Here is a 17,015-nt window from a genome sequence, read left to right as displayed (position 1 = left end):
CTGTCGAATAGAAATTGCTGCTGCCGCTGTCGCCTTAAGACAACTAGGCAATGCTTTAGCTACTGGATCTAACGTAGCTGAGAAATATGCGCATGGTCGCTGTTGATCTCCAAAACGCTGCGTTAAGACTGACAATGCACAACCCTCTCTTTCGTGGACATAGAGCGTAAAGGGCTTACTGTAATCAGGAGTACCCAATACAGGAGCAGAACACAAAGCAATACGCAAATCAGTAAAACTCTTCTGACATTCGTCAGTCCACGGAAGAGGCTGAGGCGTATCTTTTAAAGTTAGCGCCAACAGCGGTTTAGCCAATAAAGAGAAACTCGGAATCCACTGTCTACAATAAGAAGTAATGCCCAAAAAGGCACGTACCTCTCTTTGTGTGGATGGCACTGACATTTGTGCAATTGCCTGAATTCGTTCGGGGGTCAATCGTCGTCCCTCCTTTGACAAGAGATGACCCAAATAAGTCACCTCGCGACAGACATATTGTAATTTAGAAGGAGAAACCTTGTGATTCAGATCAAACAAATGACGCAACAGTGCAACGGTCACGTTTTTGCAAATCTCCTCTGAATCAGCTGCAACTAATAAGTCATCCATGTACTGAATGAGAGCGGCACCGGACGGTAAGGAAAAGGCATCAAGATGACATTTTAGAGCTTGACTGTAAATAGAGGGACTTTCACAATAACCTTGAGGTGCGCGTTTAAACCGGAAGCTTCGGCCTCCGAGGGAAAAACCAAAAATATCTCTACTCTCTTCGGCGATGGGAATACTAAAGAAAGCATTCTTTAGATCAATAACTGAAAACCAAGTCGCTGTAGAAGGTATCATCGTCAACAGAGCAGTGATATCTGGGACTACAGGAAACTGCGGTACGACAATCTTGTTTACCTCCCGAAGATCAATTACAAAACGATAAACAGGAGGCTGAGAAGGATCAGTGCGTTTAAGAACCGGAAGAACAGGACTGTTACATGTATTTCCTCTCGTTTCCTCAACCACACCCTTCTGAATCAAATCATGGACAATTTCCAGAAGTGCTTTCTCACCTTCAGTAGAGATTCTGTATTGCGGAATACGTGGCATTTCAGCATTGGGCTTAAGAGTAACAACATAAGGTGGGATCTCAAGACAACCAACGTCATTCGGACCCGTAGCCCAAAGCGTTTCGGGAAGAGAAAGCAATTCAGGTGGGAATTGATCTTTTGATAAGTACATTGGACTAGTCATTTTCTGTCCTAGAGTGAGGTATACACCAGAAGGTGAACAATATATCGTAGCATGCATTCTTTTTAATAGATCTAAACCCAACAGATTTTCACCACAACCATTCGTCAGAAGAAGCGGAGCTTCTAAATCATAAGGGCCTATTGAAACAGGCAAAGGGCAAGAAACTGGATTGCGAACAGGGGCGCCAGAAAATCCTACAGATACATTCGTTAAGCCAGACAAAGGTGCGCCAGGGAGTTTAGAATGAATGATAGAGCTTCTCATGGCACCAGTATCTAAAAGAAATGGCTCTGAAACACCCATTGTAGTGACATTAACATAAGGTCCATTCTGATCCACTGGAATTGACGTAACCCCCTTACTTTGTCCATGGCTGTCCTATTCAAAATGAAGACTTTCATTCCCTCCTTCAATATACTGATCCTCACTGTAATACTGTGTAGACCTAACATTTTGCTGGTCAAAGTAATTTCCGGAATTTGGAGGAACAAAAGAACGCTGCTCTTGGGTTAACACACCTCGACCTCTACCTCTATTTGCTGACTGAGGACCACCACGACCTCGTGAAGCAGATGTTGCTCCATTACGCTGCAACAATGCCGGACAACTGTTCTTAAAATGACCTTCCTCCCTACAATAAGCACATTGATTGGGACCTAGCAAAGGTCTTGGAATGAATGGTTCAGGCTTTTGATACAACCTCTGAAACTGCGGAGGCTGTTGAAACTGAGGCTGAACATAACGAGGAGGATAAGCCTGTTGCAAGAGAACTTTAGTTTTTAATTCTTTCGTCTTTTTCTCTTGTTTTTCCCTTTCTTCTTTGTCTCTATTTTCATAATATTGTGCAGTAGCCAATATCTGGGCGGAAGAAGAAACTGCCCATGAACTCTCGGAGTCTTTTAGCTTGTGTGATAGTTCAGGAAGCAAGTTATATACGAACTTATCCACAAATAATCGCTGTCCCCCTTCTGTAGCCATATCTTGACCACTGTGATCAATGAATGTCTCCTCGAATCGGGTAAAGAAATCGGAAACACTTTCATCTTTCTTTTGTTTACATGCTGCTAGCTTATCCCAATTAACTCTCAAAGCAGGCATCATTGTTTTCATTAATGTAATAATCCTACCAGGGAGTTCTGAGATCAAAGCGTCGGGCTTTGCACCACCTACTTGACCTCTATCTGCGGCAATAATAGCGTTCCAATCGCCGCCTAATTCTTGAGCGTGATCCTCTCTACGAATTTTAGCCCATATTGTCTGTGGAACTACATTTCCCATCAACATGTCAATATCTGCTAGATTCATAGTACATGCATCAACTGTTTGCGACAACTCTTTATAGTAACCAGCAGGATTTTTGCGTGAATCTGGTAGTGACTGTTTAAGTGCTAAAACTTCAGACCTTTTCCAGGGGACATGTATCCATATGCGCTGAAAATGCGCAGGAATAGCTGGATTAGCACCTGCTGCTGCAACTTCTTCCTTCCATATTGGAGAAACCTCTCTCATGGGATAGTTTTTCAGTGCTGTCCTAACTGAAGGATCAGAATCAGGAAAAGTCTGTGAGAACAATAGGGATCTGAAAGAAATAAGTGTTCTGACAGCGTTTTCAACCTTAGGACCCACAATAAGTCCTTTGGCAAAGTCAGCCTGAACATCTAACAGATCCTGTGGGACCGAACCCAAATTCATATCCTCCCATTCTTTAGCGAGAGTATCGCACATAACTTTAAAAACATATCTCTGCGTAGGTGCATTCCATTGCAGAAAGGTGGACATAATATCAGACGTACTATATTGGGGACCCTTCTTGATCCATCTACAAGCAAGTGAGTCCAATTTTTCTCGCTCTTCGGAGTCTGGGAATTGACTACGAGACTGTCTTCGAGAAAAAGCTGGAGACACATTTAAAGCTTCAAAGAAAGGTGATAAGAGACCAGAGACAGTATCTGCAAATCGCTTACGCATAGATGGAGAATTTGACATAAGGATAGGGGACAAGGTATTAGGTGAATTAACTAAAGGAGCATTAGGAATTGCCAAAGGAGCAGAAGGCAAAGGAGTTAAAGGCAAAGCTGGCATAGGCAATACTTGAGGAGGCAAATGTGGAAAAGCTGGAGCAGGCGGAAGCACAACTGGCGGCTGAACAGGCTGTAACATCGGGGGTGCATTAGCACCTTGTACATAGGGCGGAGGCAATTTCAATAAGTGGGACATTAAGGAATCTTCCTCAAAATCTTTTCTCTTATCAAGGGAAGAGATAGGCAACGTCGGATAGCATTTATCTATTGCCATTCGATGCTGTCTGTCTGAAATTTCCATTGCATTATCTATTTCATCATCTTTGAATTGCTGAGCAGCCTGTATAATCGTCATTCCCTGTGTTTTCCTATCTCGTTTCGCTTGTTTAATTTCTCTCTGTTTGGCTTCCTTACGCCAAAGGCGAAAAGAGTCAAACATTGCCGGCCGGGCTTTTCTTTTAAATAACGTTGCTTCTAAATTATCTAGCACATCAGTTTCGAAACTACCATTTTCTGGCCATTTTAAAACACCATCTTTCTTTGTATATCGGGTCCATGTCTTATTAAAGGCAATAGGACCAACACCATGTTTAGAATAGAGCTCATATGTGGGAGTTCCAACCGAAGGAATCGGACAGGAGTCCTCAAGCTGGGAGTCCCTATTACAACCAAAGCAACAAAGTTTTCCAAACTTAGTCAGACCAGACATCTCACGATTTTTACTGGCTGTTCACAAACATCAAGGGGGTAAAACTTTCAGTTTACACAGCACAAATGCACTTACCCCTCGGCTTTGGCCACTGCAATGGCCAAATCTAAGGACCTAAGGACAAAACAAAGACCAAAATTTGTGGGCGCGACCCACCAAATACTTAACTAAGGATGTCTTCTTACACCAACAGAGGCCCGTCTATCGTCTCGCTTTACCATACATCATCAAAGAAAGGGCCAAGGCAGGGCGGCAGTCAGGGCAGCAGTCGTCAGTAGCCGTCAGGAAGGAGTAACCGCGCTGAAAAAGACCTTCGGACCACTTCGACATACAGGGGTCGCTTGACGTGGCTCGCGATTCCTCCAGAATTTTCTTGCGGGGTTCCTCACGACCTTCAGGCAGAACCGGTACCGCTGAAGCCGCCCCACGTTGGGCGCCAGTTGAAGAACCAGAACCTTATGGGCCTGGCGGCGCAGGGTACGCCTGAAATCTCCTTGGATTCACCTGCCTCAACTAACAGAGACACGGGACACTCTGTCAGGCGTAAAAGATCAGATTTTATTAGCTGCAGCTAGTACAGTTGTCCAAGAAGTACACAAGGTATGTTCTCAGGAGACTGCCACTTTACTTTGTGGCGCACAATCTTATATACCGTATAAAAACCATTTATTAACTACATACACTCCCAGAACACATAGAAAGGAGCCAGTAAGAATAATGTAAAGATAGAACAGAGCCAATAGAAATGTCGGAAAACAAGACAGCACCAATAGAAGGAATTGGAAAACAAAGTATCAAGTGACTTAAGGTTGCCTCCCCTCCAGCTGTGTTTGTCACCCCTCCCTTGAACTAATTCATTAACCGATCCACAACGAAGTTGCATGTGGTGCGATAAGTTTGTGTGCGTTTGGAGGACAGTTGTGAAATGAGAGAATACTAGCAAAGGACAGCGAAGGCCAGACGATAAGATAAGATCGGCGGAGAATAGTGTGAGCCTACAGATAGTTGAAACAAGGATTAGAAAACCAGACAGGGATTAGTGTACTCGGTCAGACCTTAATACCAGCCTTGTAAAGATAGAGGCAGAAGGCTGTTTTGAACACCATGTTGCAGAATAAGCAGAAAAGGCAGAATGGACTTCGTTCGCTGTGCTGCCTGAGTGAAGGCAACATAAAATGGCGGGTCGATACGATCGTATTAAAAATCGAATTTCCTCAATACCCGTCACTATAGCGACCATAGTATCATTGAAATATTCGCCATTTGGATAAAGGCGTCTGCCATTTTGAACTGGTGTCAGCTATACTAAATGTATATAGGTTATATGACAATTATGGCCCACCATCAATTGAGGGTGAGTATCCAATTCAAAAAACCCTAAAATTGTGAAATTATAAATAGAATTTAGCCAACAGGGGAAAAAAGAGAACAAAGACCTGACAAACGATGCCTATTTAAAAGAAATAATGGAATTCTTCATCTGTATTGTGGCCCATACTCACAGGGCGTAGGCGGCATATCCATGCTGCCTCTCTGTGCCGCAGGGTCAATTCTCTGTCACCCCCTCTTTTGTTTGATGGTACCATATCAATCCCATGAAACCAGATCTTATTGTCATCTGTATGTTGTTCCAACATATGCAGTGACAGAGGATATCTAATGCCTTTAATGACATGTTCTTGTATACGGAGTTTGAGAGGCCTTATAGTGCTGCCAACATATATTTTACCACATCCACATCCTACAATGTAAACAGCATATCTCGTTTTACAGTTGATGAACTGTTTGATTTCATAGCTTTTACGAGAATTGTAACAGAACGTTTTGATCTTATCAATACCCAAGCTACAGATGTTGCACTCATGACATATAAAGAAACCTAGTGGGCCCATAGGTAGCCACGTAGATGATTTATTTGTAGCAATATAACTGGGCACAGGTGATCCCTAAGAGTTCTACCCCTTCGATAGATTATCTGAGGTTTTTTAGAGATACAATTACAAATATTAGGTATTTCTAATAGTAAATGCCAATGCTTCCTAATGATCTTATGTTATTGTTTGATGTAGAGAATTGGGTAACAAATCTCACAAGGGTCTGCTCCTTTCTTCTTTTGTCACTATTACTATTATTCATTACAAGCGTATTGCTTCTCATTAGTTGTCCTACTCACTTTTCCGCTTTTGTCAGGATATGTTCGCCATAGCCTCGATTTCTGAATCTTTGACTTTGTCGACATGTGTAGTGAATGTCTTGTTGGTGCTACAATCGCGTCTTATGCGGACCATTTCTCCGAAAGGGATATTGTTGATCACAGACCTACGATGGGAACTGCTGGCATGTAGGACACCGTTACATGAGGTAGGCTTTCTAAAGAGAGTGCTCTGTATCTTATTCCCTTCAACATGGAATGTAATGTCAAGAAAGTCAATCTGTTTTCTTGCTGTATTGTAGACTGAGTTTGACATTAAAGGGGTTATCATTAAGAAACATATGTGACATCAAAAGTTGCTCAACAGAGCCTTTCCATATGAGTATAATATCGTTTATGTATCTACCCCAAAAAAACAATAGATCAGTCCACTGGGACGCGTGCTTGCCCCAGGCATGCTTCCTCTCATACCAACCCATGAAAAGACAGGCATAAGAGGGAGCAAACCTGGAACCCATCGCAGACCCTTGTATTTGATGGAACCACTGACCATCATGTAAGAAAAACTTATTTGAAAGAATGATATCAATCATTTCCATCACCATGTTACTATGTTCCCAATGGTCTGCGGTCCTAGTACATAGAAAAGCTTCAACCGCTCTAATCCCGAACTGTTTATATATACAAGTGTAAAGACTAGTAACATCCATGGTTACAAACATCAGGTCCTCAGACCACTCAAAGTCATCAAATGTATTAAATATGTCTTTACTATCTTGTATATATGCAGGTAAAATGTGTACAAACTGTTGTAAAAATGTGTCCACATATTCAGATTGTCTCTCTGTGGGGGAAGAATTCCCCAAGATAATAGGTCTACCAGGAGGAAACCTGTTTCCTTTATCTATCTTAGGCAATACATAGATACATGGGAAACGTGGTTCATGTAATTTCCAATACTTATATTCCCCATCTGAGATAAGGCCACTCTCTCACCAGTCATCCAAACGCATATTAATGAAATCGCCAAGCGATTTCATTGGATTCTCCGTGATGCGTTCATAGCACACTGTGTCATTCAATTGTCTGTTAATTTCCTGAATGTAGTCGGCTTTATTCATTAGCACTACATTCCCACCTTTGTCTGCCTCCCTTATAACCAACAAAGGATCAGATTTTAGGGAATGTAATGCTTTCCTCTCCATTTGAGTCCGATTGTCATTGCTAAACTTAAAAGTTTTACTTCTATCTAGACGCCTATACATGTCATTGGTCACTCTAGTGCAGAAAAGATCAATGTTGGGATGTGTTCTAAAAGGCACAAATTTTGAAACTGGTTTAAGTCCACTACTGACCTCTGTATTTTCCTCAATGCCCAAATCGTATCTTAAACTGTTTATGTCCCCACTAGTATCATCTGTAAGTGACATGAGCAGTTGCAAATCTTGTAAATCAGACACTGTATGAGACAGAATGGGCGGTGACTCGACTGCCAAACGGCTAGACATATGCATGGAGTTGAAATGATCCTTCAATTTTAACAAGCGTGTAAATTTAAATACATCAACAAAAATGTTGGTAGGATCGCCCATTTGTGTTGGACAAAAGCCCAATCCTTTACTGAGAACTCCACATTCATCTTTATTGAGTACATGATCAGATAAATTAACAATCACTAGTTGTTCTTGCTCTAAAGTCTGGTCAATGTTACAATATAACCATCAGCATTTGTTGGATTACATATAGTTAGTTTTTCTTGGAGCGTGTTTGTACCCCCTGAGAGTCTAAACCAGTGCTTTTGTTTTCATCTCTTACCCCCCTTCTGGTCTTTCCACTCTTTCTTTTCGTACAAATTTGCTTCCTAATCTTAACCTTTCCATCTCCACTAAAAAAGGAGATGGATTGCGAACCGGTGGTGCTGATGTCGAGCTGCACTGGATGTTGTGCTTTCAAAATAACCCACAGAACTTAAGCTGGCTGAATCAGTATCCGATGTTTCAATACGTGTTCTCTTACTGGCCACAGGTGTTTTTAAATTATCATATTTCCGTGCAAACGTATAAATACGACCTTCTCTGTAGTCAATCTCATCCCGTCTGATTTTGCGTAGTTTCTTATCACGCAAGGATATTTGGTATTCATCCATTACTTTATCCAAGATCTCATAATTTCTCTTAATGGCATCTTTCAAATTCATATTATCAATACTTTTCTCCAATTTATAAACCTCGGCTTGTAATTTAGAGTTTTTTTTCTCAGAATGTTTGATCAAGATGCGCATCATCGTAAACGAGGCACTCCGTAAATTGTCTTCCCACTCGGTCAGGGATTCCTCATCCAGATCCTCGAATGTGGAAAAAATAAGAATTCTTAGGCCTCTTGGAATTCTTTTATTTTCAATATATTTTTCTAATGTGATGCCGTCCCACCATCTGGCCATCTCCTGTTTCTTCAATCGCTCTAATTTCTGAAATTTGGATTTTAAACCTTCTTGACCTGCAGTAATACTATCACTTCTGTTCTGTACAGTTTGATTACAAAAAAGGTCCCTCGCCATTTCTTCACGTTTGTCCTCGAATCGAGACATTTTAGTAAAAACACAAGGAAAAATATTTCACTTACAAGTGGTAGGACAGTGCAAAGCAAGAAATAAAACCTCAAAATGAACTGCTACTGAATTGGTGGTGGGTTAAACCTTAAGAATGCACCTGTCTTAGACTACCATAAATATTAAAACTCTGTGAACTCTATTGTCGCCCAATATCTATGGCTATACCTGTGCACAAATCACGGCACCTGCCACCAAAGGGGCAATCCTGAAAGGATTACATACAAAAAGATATGGATAGTGCACCACTGTGCAAAGTCAGTAAAGTCCAGTATCACAACGTTGTCTTTTAAACATCTTCATTTTTATTATTGCTTTTTCTTGAACAAACGAGCAATCAGCCAATGCGTTTCCTCCTACACAAAAGCACTTCTTCAGGGCTGAAATGTAAAACAAGAAGAATGTATATATCACACCAGGACATATGCGACACAATAAATACAAAAATAGTTAAACTACAAAACAATGTACAAGAACATACAAACAATCACCTCTAATGCACATACTTATGATCATAAAGAACTCATAATCATAAGAGACAAGGGACACATGCTACCAGGAATGTTATTCACACATATAATCGATAGAGACATATATATTGATATACCACATGACACATATTGCTAATATTTACAAAGATAAAATACAAAAAACAAAATACAAACACCAGTTTTTTAAAAAAAGGATATAGTCTACATAGTTCTAAAGATTTTTTATAATATCGCCATCATTCTGTAATTTTTAACAATATATTTATTGAAAAGAAAAAATATTTTTTTTATACGTAAAGAAATAAATATGATATCAAACATGTCATACCTTATATTTGCATGGTCTTTAAATTGATTGTCTTTCCATATTATTGGAATTAAATGTCCAACCTATTATTACTAAAAAGAATGACAGCACTATGTAATATCACACGGATTGAAAAACGAGTAACAACCAAAGTTATAGACTACCCACACATAAATTTTATATTTTCAAATTTTTCAAAAGATGGAGAATTTAAAAATAAGTCAACAAACTCTATAAACAAATAGCCCTACATAAATGGGCACAAATGCCACAAAGAAAGACCACCAAAAGAACCCATGATATGATTTAAAAAAGACACGAGAAATTACGCTCTAAAGATAATAACCAAAGCTTATATGAATAAATATATAGATATAGCTATTTCTATTTTACAAAAAACCACAACTCATAAACCATAACCCCACAAACCTACAAGTGCTTAGACAAAAACATATATTTATAAATTCTAAAACCACACATACTAATATGCTATTAATTCGTGTTCTCACTACAAAACAATCCCAATGGGAGAGGAAATTAATAACCATTATACAAAACAGCGATCCACAGGATGACATTTACAAAGATAAGGCATTTGTGGTATATTTAAATTTAAATGCCTAGTCATCGATAATACTGCCTGAAAGGTCCGTGAAGCACGTGAAACTGCAATCAATTAGTAGCCGCTTACCCCATAAAGTAAGGGATCAGCCATGTCCGTCCCGGTCGACAAAGGAAGTAAACCGAGCCCTGCTTGACATCCGCTTTTAAACTCTAGCAATCTTGATAACAAGATTATTTGACACAGGTGGCATACTCATTGCTATGGCGAACATTCTGTAATGAGAATAGTCGCCATCTTAGGTAAACAGATCGGCCATTTTTGAATGGTGTCATCCATTCTATAAACAGATGTATAGGATCCATATAGCATTATACGGGCTTAACAGGAATTTTGATAAAGCCCTAAAAAGTCAAAAGAAACTGATACTCTATACTAAACAGGACCCAAGAGGCATATAGATTGCTATAGCGAGTATTATACGATAAAATTACTCTTCATATCGCATAAATACTTTGGCCATTTTGAACTGGTGTCAACTATACTGAGAACCAACGGAGCCTAAAAAATTCTTATAATAAAGCCCTAAAGTGTAAAGCTTACAAACTATGCCATGTTATATTAACATGACATAGGAAGAGCCACGAAAAACTGATCATTTTAAAATGGAGTGTCAGCCATCTTAAAAAGATGTCATCAATAACATAGATGGTGACAAAACAAGGAAGAATATTGATAAAACATTGTTGGGGCTTGAAAAAGATTTTAATAAAGCCCTACAAGGTAAGAAGAGAAAGATAATCTGTGATGAATAGAACACAGAAAACATACCCGTCACTAGTATCATTAAAATATTCGCCATATTGGATAAAGGCGTCGGCCATTTTGAACTGGTGTCAGCTATACTAAATGTATATAGGTTATATGACAATTATGGCTCACCATCAATTGAGGGTGAGTATCCAATTCAAAAAACCCTAAAATTGTGAAATTCTAAATAGAATTTAGCCAACAGGGAAAAAAAGAGAACAAAGTCCTGACAAACGATGCCTATTTAAAGGAAATAATGGAATTCTTCATCTGTATTGTGGCCCATACTCACGGCGCATAGGCGGCATATCCATGCTGCCTCTCTGCGCCGCAGGGTCAATTCTCTGTCACCCCCTTTTTTGTTTGATGGTACCGTATCAATCCCATGAAACCAGATCTTATTTTCATCTCTATGTTGTTCCAACATATGCAGTGACAGAGGATATCTAATGTCTTTATTTTTAATTGCACTGACATGTTCTTGTATACGGAGTTTGAGAGGCCTTATAGTGCTGCCAACATAAATGTTACCACATCCACATCCTACAATGTAAACAGCATATCTCGTTTTACAGTTGATAAACTGTTTGATTTCATAGCTTTTACGAGAATTGTAACAGAACTTTTTGATCTTATCAATACCCAAGCTACAGATGTTGCACTCATGACATATAAAGAAACCTAGTGGGCCCATAGGTAGCCACGTAGATGATTTATTCGTAGCAATATAACTAGGGCACAAGTGATCCCTAAGGGTTCTACCCCTTCGATAGATTATCTGAGGTTTTTTAGAGATACAATTACGAATATTAGGTATTTCTAATGGTAAATGCCAATGCTTCCTAATGATCTTATATATGTCATTGCTTGATGTAGAGAATTGGGTAACAAATCTCACAAGGGTCTGCTCCGTTCTTCTTTTGTCACTATTACTATTATTCATTACAAACGTATTGCTTCTCATTAGTTGGCCTACTCACTTTTCCGCTTTTGTCAGGATATGTTCTCCATAGCCTCAATTTCTGAATCTTTGTTTGACTTTGTCGACATATGTAGTGAATGTCTAGTTGGTGCTACAATTACTTCTTATGCGGACCATTTTTCTGAAGGGGATATTGTTGATCACAGACTTAGGATGGGCACTGCTGGCATGTAGGACACTGTTACATGAGGTAGGCTTTCTAAAGAGAGTGCTCTGTATCCACCACTGCTGACAAAGAGACAAAGTTCCACCCCATGACTATGGTAAGCTTTGACTGAGGGGAGTAGTAGGGCAGAAAGAAGTGGTTGTGTCCTCATCCATCCCAGTAGATTGCCTGCTTGGAAATGACCTGGATCATTCCCCCTGGGCTGAAGTAAAAATGAAGACCCATGCAGCCATGCTTGGGATCACAGAATGTGTCAGTGTCAAGACTAGGGCACAGAGTAAACTTCAGAAAGAAAAAGGAGAGCTGGATCCAGCCTCCTGAGAGAAAAGGCGAGAAGACTGGGGAACCAGCTTCTAACAGATCACAAATCAGAACCCTTCTTCCCAGGAAGTGGACTTGCCATTCCCAGAGGGAACTGAGCCTGCAGAGCTTGGGCTTTACCACCCATAGCTCTTGGGCCCAGGGGGACCCTCTAGGGAGAATCTGTGCCAGGGACAGAGAACCTGGCCCACTCTTGAAGGCATGAGGCAGCAAGCTGCACACGAAGAAAAGGGTAGCTAGAGTCAGTGACACCTACAGGGTTTATTGGGAGGATGGACTCCTGTTCACTGAGGCCAGAGACCTTGAGCCTTGTGCAACCAGGAGGGTGCTAGTACTCCAGCAGTTCAGAGAGTTTCTCCTCACTGTAGCCCATGACATTCCCCTACCAGGGCATTTGGGTCAAAATAAGACTTGGAGTAGGTTGGTTAACCACTTTTACTAGCCAGGAATGTCCCAAAAAGTGAAGGACTTTTGCTAGTTCTGCACTTCCTGCCAAGCCAGTGGCAACGCAGGTGGACACTTAAAGGCCCCCTTAATGCCAATATCTGTGGTTGGGGTTCTCTTTGAAAAGGTAGGAGTTGACATTGATAGCCTCCTTGACTCTCAAACAGCATCAGGACACAGATATATCCAAGTGGTAGTGGATTATGGCACTAGATATCCCGAGGCTATACCCCTTAGGACAATATCTGCCCGTACAGTTGCGAAAGTCCCCCTGGGTATTTTTAACAGAGTATGGTTCCTTAAGGAGATAGTATCAGACAGAGGATCTAAATGCATGTCTGCATACTTAAAACACATGTGGAAGGAGTGTGGAGTGACTTATAAGTTCACTATCCCATAGCATCCACAAACAAATGGGCTGGTTGAAACGTTTAACCAGACCCTAAAAGGCATGATTGGAGGACTTGCTGAAAAACTCAGAAGGAGATGGGATGTCTTACTTCCATGTCTGCTTTTTGCCTACAGAGAAGTGCCACAAAAGGGAATAGGATTCTCTCAATTTGAACTTTTGTTTGGGCACCCTGTTAGGAGACCATTTAGACAAAAGAATGGTCCTACCAGCTTCCAAGGTCATTGAATCAAGTCCTTGGGTTGGAATCCTTTAGTGCAGCATACCTTGATGACATAGCTATCTATAGCTCCACCTGACAGGATCATCTGACCAACATAGGGAAGGTCCTTCAGGCTCTGCAGAAGGCAGGCCTCACTATCAAGGCCAGTAACTGCCAAATAGGACAGGGCAAAGTTGCTTACTTGGGCCTCTTTGTTGGTGGAGGCCAAGTTCAACCCCTACAACCCAAGAGCCAGACCCTTCTGGCTTGGGAAGCACCCACAATCCAGACACAGGTCAGGACATTTCTTGGCCTGACTGGGTATTATTGGAGATTTGTGAAGGATTATGGCACCCCCTCACAGACCTAACCTCCAAGAAAAGGCCCAAAAAGGTTACCTGGACAGTGAGCTGGCAAAGGACCTTTGACTCTCTGAAGAATGCTATGTGCTCTGCTCCAGTCCTACAAGCTCCAGACTACTCCAGATAGTTTATTATGTAAACAGATGCCTCCGAATTGGGGGTAGGAGTGGTCCTAGCCCAGAATAATGATGAGGAATCAATTTCAAGTGGAGTTTCGAGTGGAACACAGACCTGAGACTGCCTATGCCAATGCAGGTGGCCTTTCCAGGTTCTTCCACTAAGATAATGAAGACCCACTAGGGAAAGGGCAGTCTCATCCACTTTCATTTGTGGGGACGTAGAGTGAGAAAAGACCTCTTTTGTCATGGTTAGCCCCTACTTTTTGCCTGGTATGTGATGTAGTCTCAAGATTGTTAGTGCCCCGGGCCACTGCTAACCAGGTTCCCTGGGGCAGATCTCTTTCCCTAAAACTGTTGTGATGCATTGGCACAATTGGCAACACCTTTAGCTGCCACGATAAGTCCCTAGTAAATGGCACTTAGGTACCAAGGGCATGAGGTAGTAAAGGTTGCCCCTGAGGGCAGCAGCACAGATTGTGCCACCCTCTAGGCCCAGGCATCCAGATGCAACTAGCACTGCCACTGCAGGCTGAGTGTTCTGATGCAATCCTAAAATGCAAACTTAATATGGCAGACAGCCTGTGTGCACAGCACACTGCATGCAATATAGGTAAGTCACCCCTCTGCCAGGCTTTTTAGGCCTAAGGCAGGGTGCACTAAATTGTATGCGTGGGAATAGATGCATGAGCAATATGCACCTACTGAGTCCTTGCCAAACCTCGGACATAGTAACTGACCAGAGCACCCATTTCAAATGCGTGTGCTGTACACTGGTCAGTATGAGTTTCACAGTTACACGATCACCATCCTGAACCCTGGGTTGTTGGATATCAAACAACTCAGAATAATCAATCCAAACTGATACCAGTATTGGATTTATTCCAAAATGTACCAAGGGGTCATCTTAAAGGTGCCCCCTGTACACGCTAACTACCCTGGCATGGTTGCTGGCCAGTCACAATTAGCCTGCCACCACGCAACAAGATTCTGGAACCCTGGGTGAGAAATTCTGATCTGTGGGTCCAAAGACGTTCCTGGGCAGAGGTGTTATCACACCGCCCACAGGAATGTGCACCGCCCTGCTAGTGAGCTTAAAAGGGCTTAACATCCTTGAAAGTCGACCACCAAGCCTGCTCCTAGCAGCAGATGGCTGCTCCGACTGCAAACTCCCACATTTTGTGGGAGCAAAGGAGGGAAAACTCACAAAGGACAGGAGGAGTGGTCAGCCCCAGTTGCACCACCCCTAAGGTTTTGCATGTGAGGTGACCCCTCCATTTTATTTTTCTCCATCTTGCATGGAAGGAAAATAGCCTATTGGGTATAGGGAAGTAACCTCTGTCCACAAGAAGTGGTCACTTAGTAGGTGTAGCCACCTTATGGTAGATAATCCATTGCTCAATACTAAGTACTCCCCGAAAAGCCACTAAATACAGTATTCAGTGAGTACCACTCAACCAGAGCTTCAGATTCCAAGGACAAAATAAAGACCAGCAACAAAGAAGACCAAGGCTCAAGAACTGAACATTCCTGCTGCACCAAGAAAAAGGTGCCAAACCCTGCCTTCTGCACCCATTACTCGACAATTGCCGCTGAGGGAATGCTTGGATATGAGACAGACTCTACAAACCCCGAGAGGACCTACACACTTCTGACATCACAAAAGATCACCCTGCAGAGTGATGGCATCACTCTCCTGCAACAAAGACCAAAGACCCAGTGAAGTCCACTTCACTGACCGGCTGCTGACCAAAAAAACAGATGCCACAGCTGGACCAAACTGTACCTGATGTACCGTGGCGACAAACCCTGCAAGTGTACCAAGTTTGGTGGCACTGTCACCTCCAGTGGCCAAAGCATGCAATAGCCCCAGGTACTAGTCACCTAATGTTTGATACCCAGAAGGACAGTCCACACCAGACTGAAAAAGGACCAGCAGGAAGCCCCAGTCAAGGGACTTTAGAAAATGCCAGGACCTCCCACCAGAATGCCACTGCTGACCGCAAAGTGACCCTCAATGTGACCTACCTCCTGCTTCCAAGGGCACCTTTGCGCACAGCTTCTGGCTCACCGATTTGCTTTGCACCCGGCCAGCCTGTGCCCTGCACCAAAGATCCAGCTGTCCCCTAAGGGTCCCCCACCCAAGGCAACCTACTGGACTTACTTTTAAGTCTACCTGTGAAGTGCTTTTCCAAGTGGTCCCCCACAGTGGTCTGGCATCAGCTGCAACAACTTTCTACAGCTGCTCCCCCCGAAAATAGGAGATGCCTGAACTTCTCCAGCTGGTCCATAGAGCCCACTGATGACCTTAACCTACTTGCCAAAGGAGACATTGGTATATGCATTGCCTGATTTCATGTGCATTTTTAAAGTATTTCTTCCATTGATTCCTATGGTGCATAATTATGCACAGGACTGAGACATTTTCTAAACTTTAAAAAGTCATAACTTAAAAAGTACCTACCCGATTTTGATTATCTTGGTCTTAAAATGTTTATAAAGATCTGAAGTATTTTTATAAATTGGTCTCAAGATATTCCTTTGAGTGTGTGGCTTGCTTTATTGATACTGTGAGTACTATAAATGCTTTGCAGTTCTAGAAGATTGGCCTAGTTGACGAAGCTACCATAAACATTAGAGCATTAGGTGGTCTAGGTTTTACCTCTGTAAACCAACGTGTGGTTGCCTGGACCCTCTACACAGTGTGCCTGGTTTTGAACACTACATAGGGGGCCAGCCTCCTACACCATGCAGAACCCAATTAGTGCGTCACATTTAGAATTTGACACTCCAAGACCTTGACACCATAGAAGAAGGGGAATAAATCCAAATAAACAAATTAAATAAACAAACTATTGTTGATTCATGTCATCAGCTAGAGCCAGACATCCTGCCTCTCAATAAGAATTCAATACTAATTACACCAATGGTCAAAATCATGGCAGTACTACATTTTGTGGCCACAGCAACATTTCAATACATCGTGGCAGTAGCTGGAGGCATGTCACCACCAACATTCAGTGGTGTGCTACAAAAAGTTCTTTCTACAATGATGAGACACCGCAAGAGCTTCATTCGCTAAACACAAAAAGAAGATTTAGCCAATGTGAAGAA

The sequence above is a fragment of the Pleurodeles waltl genome, chromosome 7 (genome assembly GCF_031143425.1).
Source record: "Pleurodeles waltl isolate 20211129_DDA chromosome 7, aPleWal1.hap1.20221129, whole genome shotgun sequence".
Lineage (NCBI taxonomy): Eukaryota > Metazoa > Chordata > Amphibia > Caudata > Salamandridae > Pleurodeles > Pleurodeles waltl.
This window is presented reverse-complemented; position numbering follows the sequence as displayed.